General features: G+C 42.4%; 1 protein-coding gene across 3 annotated transcripts in view; it reads right to left on the bottom strand.

Moving 5' to 3' along the window:
• CREBRF (CREB3 regulatory factor) overlaps positions 1 to 14,779 on the bottom strand; it is a 57,390-nt gene extending 42,611 nt beyond the window's left edge. For 2 of the 3 annotated variants that reach the window (XM_068536371.1, XM_068536374.1), the window contains exon 1: positions 14,674 to 14,779. The gene's annotated coding sequence lies outside the window, so the exon portion shown is untranslated. Of the gene's footprint in view, positions 1 to 13,145; positions 13,674 to 14,673 lie in introns of those variants that run through there. The other variant, XM_068536372.1, reaches the window with a different exon arrangement.
• Between the last annotated feature and the right edge of the window lie 331 nt (positions 14,780 to 15,110).

Below are 15,110 nucleotides of genomic sequence, written 5' to 3'. Positions count from 1 at the left end.
GAAAGCACCACGTTAACCAAACTGTTATACTGCCTTTATGCAGAATTTCTTGGAAACTTTAAGATGCTAGGTGCTAATGTGCATTATAAATCCCCAATAGGTGAACAGAGCAGATCTCATTTCTCAAACTTATTTGATCAAAAAATCCTCCACCCTGCCCTCAAACTGACCTCAAGGACTGGTAGTTATTCCGAAAAAACAAAAACCCAACGACAACAGCTAGGGGAAAGGCTAAATTAATTCCCCTAGTTACTACTTTCTTATTCACAGCTCTGGCTCACCAGTCCCAATACAGTTTTGTGAGCCTTTCAAGGGAGAGAAGACTGTGGTCCACCAGAAACAATATTTACCAATAGATTTTCTGTACCTGGGCTCATTCAAAACTATTCAACAACAGCTCCTAGGGGCAGGAAGACACTGAAGTAACAGAGAACTACGTCTCTAAAGCAATGAGATGGGGCAAATGATTTATTTATGAGCAGCAACGGTGGTACCACCTGAAGAGAGCCACAGCTTCAGTATCTTTCATAGCCCTTTCCACCAGGTCCTACCCTATGTTTTTTTGGTTCTCCGTTTGAAAATATGTTGAGGCTTACTATGTACATTAGGCAAGGCAAAAGATCAAGTAAAATGATAGGAAAGGTGAAAGGACTTCTTACAAAGGTTCATCCCCGGGACTGCTCACAACACTAATCCAAACTTTAAAAGCCAAATCCGAGAGCTGACTGGTGTGGCCCAGGCAGCTCACACATATCCAAGGGCTCCTAAATTGTGCCCCTCCCAAATCTGAGGGTTTCAGCTGATCCCTAAGAGTCCACATATTTTACAAAAACAAAGGTTGACATCAAGAAAAATATAAACCGCTTTATAAATAAAAATGTCTATGCAAAAGCAGATACTGCATATGATGGCTAGAATCCCTGAAGCTCCTCTTTTATACGTCACTGCCTTAGGCCACTGCTCCCTTTTACTATCTTGAGGGAACTGGTTTCTCACAATAGTAAGCAGCACTTCTGAATCATCAGAGTAGATGTTAAAATTTTTTGACATACCCATCAGGATGGCTATCATCCAAATAAGAGAAAATAACAAGTGTTGGTGAGGATATGGAAAAATCAGAAACCTTGTGCATTGCTGGTGGGAATGTAAAACAATACAGCTGAGAAACAGTTTAGTAGTTCCTCAAAAAGTTAAACACAGAATTACTACATGATCTAGCAATTCCACTTCTGGATATATACCCAAAGGAGTTGAAAGCAGGAACTCAAACAGATACGTGTACACCCATGTTCACAGCAGCATTATTCACAATAGCCAAAAGGTGGAAACAACCCTAGTGGTCACTGACAGATGAAAAGATAAACAAAATGTGGTATATACACACATTGGAACATTATCCAGTAATAAAAAGGAATGAAATTCTGATACATGCTACAACATGGATGAACCTTGAAAACATTATGCTAAATGAAATAAATCAGATAGAAAAGACAAATATTATACGATTCCACTTATATGAAGTACCAGAATAGGCAAATTCATGGAAACAGAAAGAGAAGAGAGGTTACCAGAGACTGGGAGAGTACAGTTTCTGTTTGGGGTGGTGAAAATATTCTGGATATTTCAGAACAGCGGTGATGGTTATACAAAACTGTCAATGCACTGAATGCCACTGAATTGTACACAATATGGTTTAAATGGCAAATTTTATGTTTACTTTACCACAAGGAAAATTTTTATTATTTTTTTTTTTTGGCTATGCCGTGCATGGCTTGCAGGATCTTTGTTTTTGTTCCCTGACCAGGAATTGAACCCGTGCCCCCTGCAGTGGAAGCACGGAGTCCTAACCACTGGACCACCAAGGAATTCACCACAAGGAAATTAAAAAAAAAAAAAAAAAAAAGCTTGTGGTACGACAGGCCAACACATTTATACTGTTATATATCATGGTTTATTTTGATCTTTCCTAAACTCTGCTGGTTCATGTTCATCATTTCTTTCAGGTGACAGAATTCTTGGGTTCTCTCTCTGTAGGTGGTAATTGTCCTGACCCCTAATTTAAATCAGTCATTTCTCCTGAGATTTAATCCCCAAGATGAAAGATAGGGAAGGGGGGAGGGAAGGAGGAAGGACCCCCACACACTCCATCCAAACTGCTATACTTCAAATGTCCCACTCAACAATTCCTTTCCTTCTGAAAACTACTCAGCAAGAGTTGAACAAAACAAACCTTCAGATGCTTACTAAATCAAGCCACTACCTGTTTCATGGTACAGTAGAAATCAGAGATCCCCAAATCTCCAAACCATTGAGGAGGAAGAGACTGACTATGCAAGGAAGGCATCAGAGAAAAGGCGGGGGCTGCGTTCTCCCTTCATCATGTAATATACATCCTGTGAACATGACTGCAAACAAATCGCTACTCTCTGCCCTTCAACAGCAGTTCTCTAGACTCCAAAATTTGAAAAACAAGTAAATTTCAATCTAGATGGTTATCTTAATTAGATGTTAATACAATCGGGATATGGATCCTTCTGCCATAACACCTTGTGAACTCTTTATCCCTGGGTCAACCCAATAGTCTCCTTTTATCCTCACACTCAAGAGTTTAAAAAATAAGGGGGTAAATTAGGTTGGCCACAATATTTTAATTAAATAATTAAAACCACATTTTTCTGAGGATCCTGAGGAGCTAAGAAAATATACTAAATCTCAAAAGTGATCTCTCCTTGGAATGCTGTCTTAGATAAAGACACAAGCCCTCTCAAAGAGAATTTTATTCCATTCTTTTCCAAAGGCTTTGGCCCAACGTTAATCTTTGGGCTACAGAGACAACACACAAGAGCTTATTTAAACCACTTTGGGAACCAATAAGAAAGATCATTAAAGCAGGTTTCTAGATCAGCATGAGGTGAATGGGAAGAGTTTTTATTTCTGAAAACTACTGACGGTTAAGATACTAGTAGGGTCTTTCTGCAGCCTTGATACCTGGCAAGTAAGTTGTTCAAAGCACAAGAATGAGAGCATGAGACAGTTTTAGATAAAACCAAAGAATGCATTTCTAACCCCAGCCACCTTTGATTACTCCTGGCAACAAATATTCACAGTTTATATCTGATGTAATTGTTTACAGAAACACTGCTATACCTTGTCATTTAACAAAACCTGGTGACGTAATTAGGGTTAGCATTAGCATTATTAGCACCCCCCCACCCTCTGTCTAACCACTTGTACGTTAATTTAAGAAGTTCAGCAAGGATGAGAGGTGTCCAAGGTCATCCAGTAAATGGATGCCTCTGTGCAAACCTATCATCACAAAGACCATCTCTACTCTCAGTGCCTCAGAAGTCTTCTCTAGAGGACTCCCGAATCTACCTCTTCATCCTAAACACACCAGTTCACCATCCCTACCATCTGAGATCCAGGTATTTCCCTGGATCACTTGCATCCCATGACCTCGGACACAACATGCCACCTCCCCACCCAAACATTCCTATTCTGCCAATAGTATCATCACTCTCAGACATCCAGGCATGTAACACTGATCTCAGCCTTGACTCTTTCCTTCCTCCTCCCCACTTGCTTTGTTATTAAATCATGCCAGTCTCTTTATCAAAAATACACTGACGACTTACCTTGTACAGAGCATGCATGTACCTGTCTGACTTTGCCTTTCCCACCTTCTCAACCCTTGCTTGGACCTCGTCATTTTCTATTTACCATCCCAATATTTGCCCTGCATATCTTCTTGCTTCCAGCCTCTCCCTCTCTCCAGTTCTTATGCCCCATTATAAAATTATTTTCCCTAAACTACCACATCATATTAGCACTGTGTTCATAAGTTTTTAGCAACTCCCGTTATCTCTTGGATAATATTCAAAATACTCAGACACAAGGAAACTATCTTTCCAACCCCATCTTCCACTACTCTTTGATAAATATAACATTAGTATTTGGGCTTACAATTTTCCCCCAAATCCTTGAAGTACTTACAATCCCACTTCACTCTACTGAAGATGTCCAGCAGTGAGACTCCAGCTTTTCATGCCTTTGCCCATAACATTTTTCCTCTTTCTCCTCCCCAACCCCTTGCCTCTTCTACCAGAGACTGTAAAATTTTTGAGAATGACCATTACATCTCATGTCTGTTTCACTACAGTGCCAAAAGCAATGCTATGCCCAGCACAGGTATGCAGACAAGAGTTGACTGACAGCAAAGAGGAAATCTCCTAAGACCACAGGTCATTCTGGAAAAGGAGTCAAGAGGTGCGACGTTCTTCATGTAGAAAGAGTACATTACAAAGAAGTCAATCATTCAGTACATATTTATTAAGTATCTTTTAAGTGCTCCAAAGTATCTTGTACAGGCTTGTTAATTTGAGTCTTGAACCCCTGTAGTATCGTATAGTAAAAATATTTAACACTGTACTCCTGAATTTTCTTTTAAATTTCCAGGAACAGTAGTGTTTGAATTTCAGTCAATTTTAAACACCTGAAATAATTTTTGTCTACGGAGGAGAGGGTAGAGGAAAGAGTAGGATTAAAACTTATTTAAACCAACTGAATCCAGGCAGTGGACTAATACATTTCTTTTTTTTTTATTTTATTTTATTTGGCCACGCCACGCAGCATGCGGGATCTTAGTTCCCTGACCAAGGATCAAACCACATCCCCTGCATTGGGAGCACGGAGTCTTAACCACTGGACTGCCAGGGAAGCCCCTGGACTAATACATGTTGTACTATTCTCTTCCTCTTTCGCTCTCTCTCTCTCTCTCTCTCTCTCTCTCTCTCTCTCATACACACACATTGTTAACTAAGACAAAGTACTTTATCCAGGTTAAACATTGGAGTTTTAAAGAATCATTTTGTTTTCTGAGCTGTTCTGCAAAAATCTACAAGATGTAAAAAGGGAACAGTACAATTAAAGGTAGCAGCATAAAAACAGCGGTGCACGTGAGATCACACTTGAGCCGTCCAGCAAGATTCCAGGGAAATAGCCATCATAGAGGACACTGGGGACATACCCTAACAACTTCAGTGCTCTTGTTATCAGGGATCTGGACCCTTCCTCAAAATTTATTGTCTCCTCTCTCCCTTCTCAGAGTTGATGCTTTTCACAAGTAGCATGAATGTATACTAGAGACAATTTTGAAATTCCCTTCAAATTCCTTCCTAGTGTGAAATGGGCTATATAAACCACCAGCTCAGGACTATAGAGGTACAGAGGCTGTGGTGCAGGGCTACAAAGAGGTTGTGAATACAGTTTTGCGGTCATTTCTTTCAAAACTGAGAAAGGCTGGCTGCCTCTTTGGCTCCAATACTCCTAAAGACTTGCTCTTTGAGAAACAAACTCTAGATTCAAGATAAAAGGCTCTGCTTTAAAATTGAGTATTTGGAATTTCATTCCAGATTCTCACTTGCCTTCTTTTATTTGTAAATACAAGAATTCCCCCTCTTACTTTGCAGGGATATTGTGATTCATGATAATATGTAAGGAATCTAGCCCTGGCACAAAACAGACAATAAATGGTGGCTCTTTTTTGTTCCCTGATTCCTTCGTCAGTGTAAGATGTTCCTGGGATGTGGCTGCTATTGAATGTATAAACCTAAACTCAACTCAGAATCCTAGATTGTCTGAATTCCACACTTAATTATCACAAAAACCCAACTGCCTGGAACTAGGGTGAATAAAGGATATGCAGGCAACACAGGTCATTTAACACCCTCGCTCCAGCTTTATGAGGGTGAAATGTTCAACATGCTGGTTTAATCAGCAAAAGAATCTTTGGAGTCACAAAGTAATTCATAAAGTTGCAAACCAGTCATCTCTATACACAGTAAAGAATTGGTGGATAAATTACATGGGAAAAGGCTTCTTCAGAGAAATTACTGCTCTTATTGTTCAAAAAATTACATACAGTTTATCTCTTTTTTTATAGTATTTATACTGGCTTCACCAAAGAGGCTGAGGAACTCGAGGGAATGGATTTATACAAAATTTATCTTTGTACTCATAATACCTTACACAGTTTCTAATGAACACACACACATACAAACACAGTTTAATCTATACTATACTTGTCTCAACAGGGTTCAGAATAAATCAAAGGAGGCAGACTATCCCAACTGCTGGGAAAACATAGCTTTGAATAGAATCAGCAGCTCTCAGAAGAGAAATACAAAGAGTAAAAAGAATCTGGTCCCACCCTTCCATTAGACACTCATAATTCTTATATCCCCCTACAATCAGAAAACAGAATAAAATTCATTTACAGTAATTCATCTGTTTTTAACTTGGGATATAGAAAATCAGCAAGTTATTATTCTAAGCTATAAAACGAATGTAACAAGGTCCTAATAAGTTCACTCTACCAAGAGTATGTACATTTTAAAACAAGAGACAAAAAACTGAAGGCTTTGTTTTTTTGGCCATGTTGCACGGCTTGCAGGATTTTAGTTCCCCCACCAGGGATTGAACCTTGGCCCCAGCAGTGAAAGCACCGAGTCCTAACCACTGGACCGCCAGGGAATTCCCAGAAAACTGAAGATTTAAAGCAAAGATCTCAAACTGGATTGCAGCCACAAATCAATGCCTACATATGAGTTCTGTTCAGCCCACACGTTAGTGTTTTGAAAAAATTAAATTTTAACTGCCAGCACTTAAGTTGGAAATTTCATACAAAATTTCTGTATCCTGTTATCAAATGCCACTCCCTTGGGGGAAAAAAATCAGACCTGACAACATTGGGTACATATTCTCAGGAAGATCACTTGAATTGAAGTGAGAGTTATCGCTTGAAACGGGCCTGTGCTTTCCGGCTTGCTCCAATCTCCAACCAGTCCCATTTTACAAGTAGGGAATCTTAAACATTCTCAAAACCACAGAACTAGCAAAAAGCTTGTTTGTGAACACAGCTAACTCCAGGACTTTCATACTTAACCATTTTGCAACTCGACCTCCAAATGAAAGGGAATGTGAAAACAGGTATTTAAAAGAACTGTACATGAACGTCTATTGCAGCTTAATTCACAGTAGCCTAAAATCTGGAAGCAACCCAAATATTCATCGATTGGTAAATGGATAGACAAATCGTGGTACATCCGTATAATAACAAGTACTCAATTGATAACTCGAAACAACATGAATCTCAAAAGCATTATGTTAAGTAATAGCAGTCAGACTTGAAAGACAACACATTCTATGATTGCATTTATATGAAATTCCGGAAAAGAAAAAACTACAGTGATAGAAAGTAAATCAGTAATTGGGGCCGGGGTGAAGGGGGGCATGAGGGAACTTTTCGTGGTGATGAAAACGTTCTATATCATGACTGCAGAGGAGGTTAAATGATTGCATACATTTGTCAAAACTAAAAATTGTGTAAATTTATGTAAATTATACCTCAATAAAGCTAGTTCTAAAAAGAGGTGTTCAGAAAATGCTATAAAACTAGAGAAGAGTACTGCCATCTCTACCGGGGAAGGTCGGGGAAGTTTCAGGAAAAGGTGAGATTTGAATTGGGTCTCATCACAGAACAAGTTTAAGGCACATGAGAAGTAAAAAAACACAAGATATAACTAGTAACATTCTGCACTGTAGCCTATGAGAAGTGACATCTCCGAATACAAAGGAAAAGGCTTCGAAAAAGGAAATTCATAGAGATGGATAATTAGTACCTAGATAGGTATCAAAGACAAGTTGATCTCACAAGATTTCCCAAGAGGGAATCAACTCAGACATATATTGCTGTTCATATGCAAAATAAACAGTAATGTGAAAGAATTTTCGTTTTCTTTTTAAATAGAGCAAAATGAAAAGTAAGACTCAAAAAAGGGAAAGGAAACCTAAAGGGAGTAAAGGAAGGGATGGCGGCAAGGAGATGAAGTAAAGGTAAGAGACACACTGGGTCAGAATCAAAGGTACCTGGTGACCACAGATGAGAAGACAGAAGAAGGGAGGCATGTCAGACCTTGATGAGGGGCTAAAAGAAAAACTAAAAACTAGGGGGAGGGGCTTCCCTGGTGGCGCAGTGGTTGAGAATCTGCCTGCTAATGCAGGGGACACGGGTTTGAGCCCTGGTCTGGGAAGATCCCACATGCCGCGGAGCAACTAGGCCCGTGAGCCACAACTACTGAGCCTGCGCGTCTGGAGCCTGTGCTCCGCAACAAGAGAGGCCGCGACAGTGAGAGGCCCGCGCACCGCGATGAAGAGTGGCCCCCGCTTGCCACAACTAGAGAAAGCCCTCGCACAGAAACGAAGACCCAACACAGCAATCAATCAATCAATCAATCAATCTTAAAAAAACAAAAACAAAAAAAAAAACTAGGGGGAAAGAGACCAAAGTCAGAGCTACAGAGACCTGACAGTGCAAAGCAGGCCCAAGAGAATTAAAGGACAAGGGAAAGCTTGTTCTTTCCTCCTAAATCTCACAAAGTAGTCCCTTCCTCTTCCATCTCCACCTCTGCCTTAGTTGAAGCCTTCTCATACCCAACCCCACCCTACACATCTTGTACACCTTTTAGACTTCCCTGACTTCCTTCACTAGTCTTCAAACCCAGTTCAAATGCCGTCTTTTCTGGGAAGCTTCTCCAACTTGCCCAGGCAGAGTTAGTAGTCCATCTTCCATACTCTCAGGACATGTTGTTCTAAATACTATAATGTTGAACTACAATATCTGTCTCCTCTACTCGTCTATGGGCAACTCCAGCAGAGGATTCAGCAGTAAGGATGTAAGCCCTTACTAAAAAGCAGTTCAAAAAGCTATAAAGTCTACCTCATCTTTTACAACACAAGTAGGATGTTTGAAGCCTTGCTGTTTAAAGGGTACAGTGAGGGAATTCCCTGGTGGTCCAGTGGTTAGGACTCGGTGCTTTCACTGTCAAGGGTCCAGGTTCAATCCTTGGTTGGGGAACTAAGATCCTGCAAGCTGAGCAGTGAGGCCAGGAAAAAAAAAAGTGAATCTTTTCAAGTACAGTGAATCTTTCAAACAAGAGTACATCCACCCTGCCCCTTGTTTCTCCCTATAACATCAAGGACATGTTAAGTTTTGTTTTCATAATGCTTTAAATTTCTTGGTGAATGGCAAACATATAATAGGGAAAAAGGCAAATTGTACCAGGAATGGTGTGTAGCAAGCAGTCAAAGGAACTTCCTCTACAAAACAAAAGGGGCAGCTTAAATTCGCCAAGACAAAACATTATCCGGAAGAAAATAAGTGTTCAACAAAGAATCTGAAGAAAACTGAAGAAGGACAAAAAATCAGCAAGCTCATGACGCTTTTGTCAGAAACTTGTCAACGTCAACAATACCCAAAGATAAATAACTGAAAACATGACTTTGTAACAAAAAATGTAAAAGTGGTTTTGGCGTTAAAAGGACAGAATGACAGGATGATCAGAGTTGCTGGGAATTAGTGGGGAGGAGAGTTCCAATATAGATTTTAGAAGGAATGTCATGAACTGGCATTGAAAAGGTATACTGTCATGAAAAGGCACACAAGGCTTGGCTGGCAATGGAACGGGACTGCAGTCACAAAGTACCATTTTCTCCCTCCCTCTCTTTTCTCTTTCAAATCAAAACCGCAAGTCCTGAGACTGACAACCTGCGACAGTGACTAAGCGTCACCCGCTGACAGGGCTGGGGCCTGGAGGCCCCTGGAGGGGGTGGCCTTGGCGGGGAGATGGCCTCTCCCAGCCGCCCTGGGGCCAGGCTGGCTCTTCTGGGCTTCCAGGGAAGTTCCATCCATCCATTTTCAAAGATGTCAAACCACCCTTCTTCCTTTGGGGCCTCCTATCAGGGCCAGACCAGGGAAGGCTATTTTCTATTCTGGGGGATTGTTGTAATTTAAATGATTGTTTTAATAAAAATTCTAAGTTGTAAAAAAAAAAAAAAAAAGGGCATACTGTCATGAAAAGGCATACAAGGCTTGGTTGGCAATGGAATGGGATTGCAGTCACAAAGTACCACTGCAGTCCCCTGCATCAAACTCCCTCCACATCTAGCCTTCCCCATTGGGGTAAATCAGACTTATTAGCCAGAATGATTTTACAGTGCTTCTCCCCCAAAGGGACCCTGCTACATAGATGAATAATTATCCCAAACAGCTAAGAAATAAGAGGTTTCACTCACATTTGCCAAACACCCAAAGACCAAGTGTGCCAAGAGCTAATGACAAATCCAAGGACAAAGCACAAGGTCTTTTTTTGTTTTTTGGGTGTGTGTGTGTGTGTGTGTGTGTGTGTGCGCGCGCGTGCGCGCGCGCGTGCACCTGGAAGGAATATTCAATGAGTCTAACTAACGGAATGTACCTGAAAAAAATTAACAGAAGAATTCAAGGGGTTTTTAGACATCATCGAAATAGCTTCTCTATAAACTTTCTTACAAAAAAGGGTCAATTTTAACATGAAGACTTCTTGTATGAGCAGATGGTGATTAATTACTCCCTTCCAACTCAGAAAGCCCAACATCTCTACTAATAGCAGACTGACTTCATTGCCTTCCAGATAAGCAGTGTTTAGCGATTCACTCATTTATTTAAGTAGTTCAGAAGCACTAAAAGGTGTGAGGCCCTGGAGATACAGAAATAAGAGGCAGACTCTGACCTCAAGTTGCTCGCTGTTAAGTGGGTAGAGAAATGCTGTAGGGTGGGGAAAGTCCTAATAAAGAGAAGCTGAGAGGCAATCACTAAGAGAAAGAAAATTGAATCCAGATTTGGGAGGCGGTTTCAAGCGGCCTGAAGCATTAGCATATTCAAAGTACAAGAGTTTGAGAACACAATAACTAACAATTTCCCAATATCCCTCTGTGAGATAGAAAAACATCCCCACTATTAACAAATTAATAAATTGAATTACTCATAGTCACCCAGGCAAACATAGGTTAACTAGAACTAGAAACAAGACTGAAGGCCACATGACGCTTTTCAGCTTTAAGAGGTCAATATATTCTCTTTCCTGAATTTTCATGCTCACACTTGAAATCCAGTTCAAATCAACAAGACTGGTGAAATATTACATAAAAACAAAACAAAAAACTACACATGAAAAAGTATTTGCCTGTGTAATATTTTTAGTTACGGCATCTCCGCTTCATTGGGCACGTAGCACCACCTGACATTTTCCAAGGAAGGGGAGGGGCGGCAACCTAAAATTTTGGGGGTCTTGTTTGAAAAAGCACCCCACCTTATTTAGGTAATTCTAGAAACATCTCAGGCAACAACACAATCAATGTGGCTTCCAAATTAACTGTATGTATATATGTGTGTGTGTGTGTATGTATATATATATATATATATATATATATATATATATATATATATATATATATATATAAGAGCTAAGTGTGTTATCTATTCACTTGACCAACTTCTCTTCAAAGAGCTGTACAGTTTTGTTAGGAATGATGTGTTAAATGCACTTTTAAACCTCAATAGGACCATACCCTTGAATATACTAAGGTTCTTAGATACCTCTTAAAGCCAAAATTTTTTTCAATCACAATGCATCTCTAAAATAAATAGGACTTAATAGTCCAACATTTGCTTTAAATGGTTTTTCAGGAAAGCATCTATTTGCAAATAAAATAAAAATATAGAATACAATGTTGCCATGTGCTCTTACTCTAAAAATTCTTCAAGGCAGGAGATATGTACATTCTGCAAGTGCTCAAATATTACCCGAAGTTCATGTTTATATATGCTGCAATAAGTTAACATCTAAGTACTTAAAACCCAGAGACTGATGTCTTGGAACATGGGCTGACAAACAAATTACAGCCTTCAAATACAGCCTGTTCTTATAAATAAAGTTTTACTGGATTATAGCCCCAAACATATTGTCTATGGCTGTTTTCATGTTACAATTTGCAGACCTCAGTAGCTGTGACAGACACTACATGGCCCACAAAGCCTAAACATTTACTACTTGACCCTGTACAGGAAGTCTGTACAGGTTACCCTATCTTAGAATCATTAGCACCAATGATCTGACAAATTTATGTCCAGTCTAAGAGTTTATCTACCCTGAAAGACAAACTACTGAATACGGTGAAAGAGGATTCGTCCCCAAAACATCCAAGTACAAACCCACATGGAAACAAACCTCTGCTGAATCACTGAAAGTCACGTAGTTGTCAATCTTGACTAAAAACTAAACTTTAAAAGCGAACAGTGAATTTAGTTCTCTTAATCTTTTAAAACTGTGCTACATTAATAGAATCAATATGCAAACTCACTGTATTTTCATTGTCACTTGTAGTTAGTTAACCACCACAAGGAGCCATAATTATTCTTTTATTCCTTACACTGGCATCCAAGAACCCACACATGTTAAACTAGTAAACCAGATGAGACATAGTTTTTGTAAAAGTTTGTTTCCCCCTGTCATGACAGACAGAAAATGGGATAGTAAGTGGAGGATCCCAAATCTCTTCTTCTGGATATATTTAGCCTCTTCTATGCTTACTAGTCTAAAAATTCCAAATATGCTTTATCAATCATATAAAAGAATTACATCCAAATAAGTCCTGTTGGATCTATTTACCATTCTTAGAATAAGAGAAAAAATAAGATATTTTTGTCATAAAAATTATATTTAATAGCTTAAGTCTATCAAATAATCAGGGATTATATTTTTATATATCATTCTTAACAGAACTGTGAGTCAATCATATCAAATTAATACAGAAATCGATTAACAAAATAGGAGATAATGCAAATTCCTAAATAAAAACAGTCAACTCTTGAATAGCCCCTGCACGATATACCTAAGGCATGTTCCTAACCATAAGTGTTTAACCAAAGATGCATCAACAGCCTGGTACCCTTGACAATACCATTGCAGTCACAGATTGTAAGGTGATGTTAACATAAAACTAAATTAAGCATCTAATACGGCAGACAAGATGCCAAAATAATCGTGAAGCAAATAAAGTAAAATAAGTGATTTTCTAATCACTCATACCATTTCCTCTTTCATCTTTGGTGTTTCTCCTAGCTATTGTGGATTACAAGAAAATGGGGAAAAAAATATTTAAAAGTACAACCAAGTGACAAACAGTTTACCACAAATCACAAGATTTACAAAGAAATCTTATTTTTTGCTTTTCTTAAAAGAAATAAGTCAGATCTTGATCCTATTTCTCACCTGCAGGGTATTCATTCGCAAGACAGAGTCCTAAAGAACCTTCAAACCTAAATAATTTTCTCATGGCTCAGTTTTCTCATGAAGCTAATTTAAGTGAGCTACCAATTTATGTAAGCAGGAGGGGCAAATTACTACTAAGCTAAGGCAAACACGAGGGGCCTGATCTTTAGAAGGTATCCTGATGAAAAAACGGAGACCCCGCCCAGCCCTTAACTTTCTCGGCTTTTCTAGTCCTGGCTTCCTCTGTGCAAAATCCAGAAAAACATAACTTCCTTCTCACTGCTTCTATCTGAGGCCTGGTGCAGAAATTTAGACCGCTAGTTATCCAAGTACCTTCTTAAAGCTCAAGCTCGCTCAGAAACAGCAAAAAGGTTTGCCTTCTTGGGTTAAAGGAGGGCAATTACAGGGTTTGGCGGCCGGGTTTGTCAGGAAGCGAAAGGCCGAGAAAGAGGGCGAATCCAGAGACTGAGCTCCATCTACTCCCAGGAACCACCCCCAAGGGGCGGCTAGACTGCCCTCGGTACTTCCCTGCCTCCTCTGCTCGGGTGGGGAGAGCGGTGGGTCGGGGTCAGGCTCCCCTGAGCTACTTCATCGTCCGATATGACTCGCCTTCGGACACCCGAAACGCCCCCGGCCCGGCTCCCTTGCCCTTTGCCCTGTCTCCTCCCCTCTCAGTGACCCCCCACCACCGGTCCCCTCCCATCTAACATGGCCGCCCCACCCGGCCCACCCCGGCACAGCCTAAATATTTGGGGGCCCGCGGCACCGCCTCCCCCACTCTCATTGGCTTGGCAGCCTTCGTCCGCCTGCTCCATTGGATAGGAGGGCCTGCCACTCTGCGCAGAAAGCTCCGCCTCCCAGCCGCTTCAAGCTGCTTTGAGAAGACATATAAACAAATCCCGGGAGGGAGGCCCCCTCTCGCCAGTCTCTGGGGCGGGGACGGGAAGGGGGAGCGGCCACCCTCGAGACAACCCTGCCTGGAGCCCCCCAACCCCCAGCCCGCGCCTCCTCGTCTCCTGTCAGCCTGGTTCCAACCTTCGTGGCCCCGGCCCTTCCTCACACGCCCCTCTCACTCGTCCTCCCCCGCCAGCCTCGCCTCCCCTCCCTTTCCCGGCCCCTCCCACCCGCTCGCTTCTCTGACAGGCCGGTTGCCGGCAGCCACGGCCCCGGTCTCCGAGGCAGCGGTGAAGGGCCGGGCGGCCTGGTAGGGCGGACGCCCGGCACTGCCCACCCCTGGCCTAGCCTACCTCCCGCCCGTAGCTCCCTCTACCGCCGCCCCGCGCTTTTATATAACCGTCCCGGGCCGGGGGTGGGGGAGGGGAGCCAGAACCCCCGTGACCGGCAGGCGGCAGCCTGCGGCCCGCGCGCCCCCAGACTCTGCCCTGGTCCTGGCCCCCGCCCCGCGCCGGCCCGGCCCAAAGCCCCGGCGCTGCCACCTCCTAGGCCAGCGGCCCTCCTCCGCCCCCCGCCCGGCTCGTCACCTAGTCCTGGCCCCTGCGGGCTCCGGGTGGCGGGCAGCGGAGCTCACCTGCGAGTGTGGGGGTGGCTCAGGGGCTGGGTCCGGTTCCGCTGCAGGGGCCGCGGCCCCTCTCCATGCTTCCTCGGGTTTGTTTTGTTTATGTCCTTCCTGACGGGTTCCCGGAAATCGCGTGACTCGCCCCCCTCACGTGGGCCGCGGCGAGGAGGAGGAGGGAGGCGGAGGCCCGCCGGCCTCGAGCCAATCGCGAGGCGTCCTGCAGCCCGGCCAATCAGGAGCTCGGCCCGGCGAAGCACCCCTATCACATGACGCGGGAGGGGCGGGTGGCCGGGAAAAACCAGGAAGAGGGGGCGGAGCGGGGGCTCGGCGCCTGCAGCTGCATTGTGGGCGTGGGCCGTCTCTGATAGCCAGCTACCCTCACGTTTCTCGGCGCTGTTCGTTTACAAATGCTTTCACGTCCTGCCTTCTATCTAATCTTAGAACTACGC

Source organism: Eschrichtius robustus, chromosome 2 (assembly GCF_028021215.1).
Source record: "Eschrichtius robustus isolate mEscRob2 chromosome 2, mEscRob2.pri, whole genome shotgun sequence".
Classification (NCBI taxonomy): domain Eukaryota; kingdom Metazoa; phylum Chordata; class Mammalia; order Artiodactyla; family Eschrichtiidae; genus Eschrichtius; species Eschrichtius robustus.
This window is presented reverse-complemented; position numbering and strand designations above follow the sequence as displayed.